This window comes from Rhipicephalus sanguineus, chromosome 5 (assembly GCF_013339695.2).
Source record: "Rhipicephalus sanguineus isolate Rsan-2018 chromosome 5, BIME_Rsan_1.4, whole genome shotgun sequence".
NCBI classification, from domain to species: Eukaryota; Metazoa; Arthropoda; class Arachnida; order Ixodida; family Ixodidae; genus Rhipicephalus; species Rhipicephalus sanguineus.
Window position 1 is genome coordinate 127,993,382 of NC_051180.1, and position 8,811 is coordinate 128,002,192.

Genomic DNA, 8,811 nt, shown 5'->3' on the forward strand with positions numbered 1-8,811 from the left:
ATTCTCGGACCTTTGATTTCTAATTTGTACATAAATGATATAGTCTACATTTCTTCGGATGTCAAATTTGTAATTTACGCTGACGACACCAGCATATTTATTTCGTCTCCATCAGATGACTATCTTTTTCACAAAGCTAACCTCGTGTTAGAAGAATTAAGCACATGGGCAGCCAATAACCAGCTAAAAATAAATACAAAAAATGACGAAGGCCGTGGTTTTTCATTCCATTGGCAGGCAGGTTTCTGCAAAAGACAACCTTGTTTATCGCGGCTCAGAGATAGAGTTGGTTGAATCTATTAAGGTACTTGGCGTGCATTTCTCAAAATCACTGCAGTGGGATGAGCACGTAAATGCAGTATTACAAAAGTTAGGCGCGATAACTGGTATTGTGAGTCGAAACCGCTATCTAATCCCTAAACCAGTGAAACTGTTGATTTATAATGCCCTTTTCGCGTCGTATTTAAACTACTGCCATTTAGTTTGGGGGACTACTACTGAATCGAACCTATTGCGGCTATTACTTATGCAAAAAAGATTTTTGAGAATAATTGCAAATGTACCAACTGTGCATCCTTCTGAAGAGCTATTTAGAAGATTCAAAATATTAAAAACACAAGACATATATGTGTACAGATTGCTCCGTGAATATCGAATACATTGCGAGCACCAGGATTCTCTTTTCATGGGATTAGTAAAGTTGCGTCCGAAAGAACCATCATATAATATACGAACAAGCGGGACATGGGATGTTCCACATTGTCGAACTGGTTACGGTCGGCAAATGGCTCGTAATAAGCTTCCGCGTTTATTAAATGATTACAAGAATAAACAAATTGATATTCGCGATGTAAAATTGTCTAAATTGTATGATTTTTTCTTAACTTAAGCCCTTCGTCTAAAATTGTTTGACTTTATATAAATAAACACTTAAGCTGTCACTAATGCAATGCTATAGTAGTGATGAAGTGTTGTGTTGGTCCATCACGCAGATCTAAACAGGATGTATGAAAATGCAGGACGTTCTGTAAAGGGTAACTAACAATCGATGTATATTTTGGTGGTTCGTTTCCATTCATATTTTGCTGAACATGACTCATTACAAATTTTGTGTTAACAGTGTCAAGAACATGCTTGTAACTGAGCTGCTGTCTTTGTACGGGGGCGAAGGACTCCCTCAAGCCATTCAAATGGCTTTTCCCTTCGCCTCCGATCACATGTATTGTGATGAATCAATAAAATCAAATGAAATGTCGACAAACCCTGCAAGCTGGGCGCCATCTTGCCGGCCGCTGAGTTTATTCTGTGAATATGTATTTGGTTTACCAAACAGGGAACAGGCACGAGTTATTCACTAAACACGATTTAAAAAACCCTAAGAAAAGGCATGAACAAGTCATGAAACAAAAACGTTCGGCAGAGCCCACGCGTTGTGGGAATCGGCTTGATGCGAAGCAGTCAGCGAGTACTTCTATGCTGTATTTTATGGCTTTGAGACAAGCGTTACGAGGTCAATCGACGCGTTTTTGTAAGTGTAGTAGCCGTGTGCACATCGTGGGTTTACCAGGCGCGTCGACAACACTGGCGTTTAAAATGTAACTTATGGTGCGACGTAACGCCAGCCCTCACGTTAGAGTACATACGTCAGTATTATCGAAACTAAGTGCACTTTATGGTGCAATCATGTGAATCTATTACGTAACTTTCGTTTATGTACTCCTCCGGGGTCGAGCAATGCTTCAATATCGCTTGCTGAATCATAGGAATACAATTGTAATGATTATTAGACTGCTATAAAAGCTGAGCTAACACTGGGAACACAGACGATCTGATATGACGCCTGTGTCGTAGGAATGCATACTTAGTGTTTATTGCTTTCCTGTAAAATCATACAGCCAGCACCACAACCACAATTGACGTCGCACCGCACTACGCCTGCATAGGCTGTTTTTCCAAAACATCTGGCAGACCTGGCGTGGCTCTGTGGTAGAATATCTGATTTCCACGCAGAATATTTGAGTTCGATTCCTGCTGGGATCCTAATTTTTAAATGCGAAGCATTTCTTAGCGAACCTCAGGCACTTTGGGCGTTTCTATCTACGTATCTATCTATCTATCTATCTATCTATCTAGCCGCCTACGTCTGGGCGCTCTCCTGGTTGTCTCCATACCTTCTAATGTACCAAAATTGGCATAGCAGGGGATCAGTGTATGACAAACACGATTCACTGGTCATGGCATGAATAACGCAAAATACTTGTCGCGTACGTCATGAAACCCTTTCTCTCAGTCACGTGTGGCACATACCCGCATACCAGAATTTATGTTATGCGGTTATGTGCCACAGGTGATACAAAGTCTCAACCAACACAGTAAACGCGAGCACACACATTGACACGAGAGGAAAGTGACAATAATATTTCTTGGTGTTTATGTCCCAAAAGTACAATTTAATTATGACAGACGCCGTAGCGAAGGGTTCCGAAAATTTTGACCATCTGGTATTCTTTACCGTGCACCGAGATCGCACAGTACACGAGCACCTAGCATTTTGCATCTATCGAAATGCGACCGCCGCGGCCGGGATCGAACCCGCGACCTTCGGGTCAGCAGCCGAGCGCAGTTGCGAGTAACGCCTGTCCTGTGCACTTGTGTTTCTTCTTTGTGCTGTTCGGATTCGCGCTATCCAGTATTGAATAATATAAGCACTTCATATCGGCTTACCACGTCTGGTGTTGGTAACACCCATCTTGCTGTTGGCATCGTCACGCAACTGTAAACTGGTTATATAATACATATGCGACTCTTCAGCATATATGTGTTTATACCACTTCCACATTTCTCTAGCGTCATTCCATAAACTTTCGCTCAACATGAAAAATTATGCCACAGTCACCATCCCGCGCATGCTTCGCATAACATCGATTCCCACGGTACGTGGCAGCTGCCGAATTTTTTTCCATACGTTTTCCATATATTTCCGTAAGATTTTTACGGAAACATACGTAATAATTGAACCGGCATACGGAACGTTTCAGTAGGGTTTCTTGTGATTATCTGATTTCTTTTGCGATTGTCCATTTTTTGTCCTATGGTCTCTTTCTTACTGTTTTTCTGCTGTTTGCTGCTCCGAGCGCGGTTGGTCTAACTCGCGATGGTGGCGTTTCGCTGTCACTTCGTAGCTCAGACAGACGAATTAGCGCTTCGCTGAGGGTGGCGTTCACGGGCAGGTCCGCGCTAGCGTTTCGAACATGCAGCCTTCTCGGATCATATGTACGAGGGACCTGCGTGACGCCAGCATGAGATATGAGACGAGGACATAGTAGTCCCTTAAACTGCTCCGCAGTTAAAATAAGAAAAAAAAACTGTTTCGTTCGGTCGAGCATTAACGTCCGACGAAGCGCAGTATACATAACACCTGTATTGCTATGAACTCTGGAAGTCTTGCTGTAGTCGACTTGTCCGGGCTAAAGAGAGATGGTCGGTGTCATGTAAGCACTAGAGGGCACAGGCCAGCGATTGCATTCAGCGACTGTTGAAAACGAGTTGAAACCAACTTGCTTTCAAGTAGTATATCGACTCCACCAACGAGCCCTGTATAACGCACGCAAACGAAGTTGTGTCGGTTTAGGTCAGCACGATATATGACTTTGCACGTTCTTGTCGAATTCACGTAAGCTTACGCTGCCGCACACAGCTAGGAAGCAACACCAACATGAGGGCTCGGGGCTAAATCACCCACTTTTTGTCTCAGCACCTTCAGAGATGTTTTCTTTTCAATAGCCAGTAAAGAATCATGGAAATAAAAATACAGGGTGTTTCAGCTAAAAAGTGCCAAGTATTAGAAATACTAAACATTTGGTGCTACGCGTCTCCAATTAACGCACTATTGTTCTGAGCCATATAGTGCACGTCAGAATATTTTTTCCAACCCGCCAAGCTCGGTAATTAACAAAGATTGGTTAATGAACTTTTTAATAGTAACTCTAGAGTGACATTTTCAATACAAAAGTTGTAGTGCTTGTTCGGAAACATCGAATTTCTTAATCTATGCTAAGATAACTCCCCTGCTTAGTTTTTTTCCGGTCTTTCAAAAGTGCGCGAGGTTTAAAAAAAACACCACGTGACTGCCGCCTAACGCGTGGTGCTTTTAGTGCCCTCTTCTGCGCCTTTGAAATAACTTAGTATTCGCAACACAATACATATTGTGTTGCTATTACTAATGACACTATTACTAATGCCATATGGCATTAGTAATAGTCTGATAGTCAACATCAACCTACTCTAGCATCAGTCATTCCATATGGGCTCGTCCCGGTGAAAGGCACAGGTCACCGGCAACAGTGAGCCACTGTAGCGCTCAATCTCGGCGTTATTACCTTCTTATTTGTGCAGTCGAAGGTGCAAATATGGCCTCGCTTGAGTCAGGTATGATCGAAACTACATTTGGACTGTTATTAGATTCTTCGTAATTCAATATCCACGTTCTTCACAGCGATCGTGGCGCACAGAGCACAGCTCTAAGCCTAATGGCCGCTTCGGCTAGAGTGAATTACTGCGGCTGTATAGTACACGGAACGTAAACAAAAAGTACAGAAAATATGTCCAAACGGGGGAAAATCTATCCAAAGAGAGCTTCCAGTTGTACTGGAATTTTCTTCATCTCAATCCCAGCTGGAACCAGTTGCTTGCCAGTTTGTTTCCGACTTGAACCAGTTGATCCCAGTTTATTCCAGTTAAAACCAGTTGTATTCCCAGTTGCCCATTTTCACTGTGCCGTATGCTGTGTCGAAAAGTAATTCAGCTTCGGATGCTTGATACTAGTGGATTCGACAGATATAATGACGCACTCCTCGTAACTTTGTTGAAAAGGCTGCGGAAGTATATATTCATTAGAAGTGGCTTCCAAATTTCTTGACAGTTCTTATTTAGTGATGCAATATCAAGAAACTGTTATAAAGGGTGTCCCAGCTATCACGCAGCACGATTTAAAAAAAGAAGAACGGCGTTACGCGAATCAAACATATAGCATATTGTTCCTATTACACTAGAGTAGCCACTGCTATTTTTTCATTAAGGAGGTTTAATTAATTAGTCATAATTATATTTCTAACTCGACAAGTACTCGCCTAATTGTCAAAATGTCAATGAGGCGTATGTAGGCATGTTCAAATGGCATCTGACTGCGCTACTTTCAACAACGTGCTAATTGCGCGCTCATTTTTTCCGCCTGATCAAGAAAGCCCGCGAAATATGAAAAGTGACACGTGACTAGAGTGTTGCGCGCGTCGGGAACCAGCGCCCTCAAACAGGCTCCCTATGAGGCAGACAGTGTCAAGGAAAAAATGCAGAAAGAAAAAAAATGGCAGATCCCACGTACCGTGGGAATCGATGGTATGCGAAGCATGCGCAGGATAGTGACTGTGGCGTAATTTTTCACATTGAGCGAACCGTTGCGGAATGACTTCAAAGAAATGTGGAATTGGTATACGTACCCTCATATGTTGAAGAGTAGCATATGTATTATATAAGCAGTTGTTTACAGTTGCGTAACGATGCTGGACTGCTAGTCAGCGATAGTTACATTGTGACGCACCACAGATACATTCCGAGAGCTCTGCGCGTGCGCGGAAGCGGGGGTGGCAGTGTTGTGGCCGTGGATGCCCCTAGTTGCGATAAGAGCTGCGGCGCCGCTCGGCGTTGCTTTGGAAGCCTATGCTTCTCTGTTATGACGGAGAACGCACGCACGTTTCACGAACCCGTGTGCATGTGTAGAATGGGTTCTTGACAGTTCTTCAACAAGGTCATCATCACCGTGATCACTGAGCACTAGCAGCTTGACCGGACTTGTTAATCGGATCCGTTCGTGATCGCGGCAACGAGGAGTCTAAGTATAACGAAGTGCCAGGTATAGTGCAGCTGGTAGAAATCCAGGATGCCTCTTACGATGAAATGATCTATGATGCCTCCTGTCGTGGACGTGGCAGAGAGATCTTTTGAGGCCCTTTCAACGTCCAAGCCGTCTTTCACTCAGTATAAGGACCAAGCGTTGTTGGGTCTTGATAACTCAATGTTGAATTCACCGGTAATGATGAGAGGCCTGGTTCCCTCAGCAGATATTTTGTAGGAAGCATTGACCCTGGCTTTTGCGTAGTCCGCGGCGTCCACCTTGCGGACGACGTGGACGAGTGTATAGTAGTTGAGCGTCCTAAAGAAGTGTTCTGTCTTCAGCTTCCTTACTTTCCTTGCGTCCGCCGCGGTCGTGTAGCGGTTACGGTGCTAGGCTGCTGACCCGAAGGTCGCGGGTTCGATCCCGGCTGCGTGGTCACATTTCGATGGAGGCAAAATCCTAGATGCCCGTGTACTGTGCGATATCGGTACATGTTAAAGAATACCCGATGATCAAAATTTCCCGAGCCCTTCGGTACGGCATCTCTTATAATCATATCGTGGTTTTGGGACATAAAAACCACACCCTTATTATTATTACCACTTTCCCTGCGTGTCAATGTGTGCGTTCGCAGTTACTGTGTTGGGTTAGACTCTGTTTCACCTGTGGCACACACCCACATAACATGAACTCTGGTATACGGGTATGTGCCACACGTGACTGAGAGAAAGGGTTTCATGACGTACGCGACAGGTATTTTGTGTTATTCATGTCACGACCAGTGCATCGTGTTCGTCATACACTGATCCCCTGCTCTGCCAATTTTGGTATATTACAAGTTATGGAAACGACCAGGAGAGCGCCCAGACGTAGGCGGCTAGATAGATAGATAGATAGATAGATAGATAGATAGATAGATAGATAGATAGATAGATAGATAGATAGATAGATAGATAGATAGATAGATAGATAGATAGATAGATAGATAGATAGATAGATAGATAGATAGATAGATAGAAATGGCCAAAGTGCCTGAGGTTCGCTAAGAAATGTTTCGAATTTAATATACGAAAAAAGCATGGTTGATGCAGCCGTCATTGATTGATTGATTGATTGATTGATTGATTGATTGATTGATTTTAATGGCGCAAGGGCCACTCTTGGCCAAAGAGCGCCATTTCAATAGAAGTTAGCGGCAACTAATTAGAAGTTCAGGGATGTAGATTTGACATGGCTGTAAATGGGCCTAAAATGGGTCGCTGCATAAGTAAAAGACATAGGTAATAAAATTGGGATGACTAGTGGTATACTAAAGAGGACTTCGTTGCGTAAATAATGATTCAGTATTACAGATAAAACATGGCACTTGTAAAATATAAACGGGAGCACTATTGCCTTAGCGGAGCCCTTGTTTAGAAGGGTCTGAAGGCGCGTGCTACACAAAGTATGACACTCGCAGCAGCACCATCTCTAGAGATGGTGCGCTACGAGTTTCTTGGCACTATAACATTCAATGCGACGTCGTTTGTGTAGTTTAATACAGCCTTACTGTCGAATAAAGGCTTCACACCAAGAAATAATGAAGCATGTAGGGGGACATGCTCTCTGTAGATTAAAGGGAAGTGGTGTTTACGTTCTATTTCAGCTTCCCGGCACTCAATTAAGACGAGGAGGACGGTGAGTTGGTCGCCACATCTCCAACAGATGGGAGCCTCTTTACCAGTTAAGAGATGTGAATGTGTGTCATGTGTGTGTCCTATTCTGAGGCGGCAAAAGATGACATCATTCTTTCGTATTTTTGTTGTTGGGTGCGAGTCTCCTAACTGCGGCTTAATTACGTGTAACTTGTTTGAGACTTCCTCATCCCACAATTGCTGCCAATAGCTGTTCTTCAACAAGGTCATCATCACCGTGATCAGTGAGCACTAGCAGCTTGACCGTACTTGTTAATTGGATCCGTTCGTGATCGCGACAATGAGGAGTCTAAGTATAACGAAGTGCGAGGTATAGTGCAGCTGGTATAAATCCTGGATGCCTCTTACGATGAAATGATCTATGATGCCTCCTGTCGTGGACGTGGCAGAGAGATCTTTTGAGGCCCTTTCAACGTCCAAGCCGTCTTTCACTCAGTATAAGGACCAAGCGTTGTTGGGTCTTGATAACTCAATGTTGAATTCACCGGTAATGATGAGAGGCCTGGTTCCCTCAGCAGATATATTGTAGGAAGCATTGACCCTGGTTTTTGCGTAGTCCGCGGCGTCCGCCTTGCGGACCACGTGGACGAGTGTATAGTAGTTGAGCGTCCGAAAGAAGTGTTCTGTCTTCTGCTTCCTTACTTTCCTTCACTCTTAAAAAAAAGAGAGTCAAAAGGGAGTCACGTCTGCTTGACTCTCTTTGTGGCAGCCGATGACCACCTTTTTTTCTAAAGGGAGTCACAATGCTCTGGTCGACGCTCTTGAATGAAATAGATGACTCCCTTGCTCCAAGGGAGTCAGTGATGGTTCTGCATATACAGGGTGGGTTTTTTTTTTAAAAAGAAAGCTTCACTGGCTGCGACCAAGATACAGTTCGCTGCTTTGGCTGTGGTATACCGAAAAATTTTGGTTGAGAATATATAACATGGATTCGTAAAATGTGGAATTACGCACGTATTGTGTTATGGCTTCAGTTACGATATTGCTGAAACGGCGCTTCGAAAACGTCTACAAGTAAACAGGGTTCTTAAAAAATCTTGCCCCCAAGCGAAACATTCAGTTATGACAACGTTTAACAATGGCAGCGCTGACAAATTTGCGAATCTTCGCACGTTTGCAAGCGAGGTTTGTAGATTCCTACGACAGCATGTATGGCAGAAAACATACATTTATTAGTGAAATGGACGTGCATGGTGTTGAACGCACTGGCGATCGGGAACACATCTA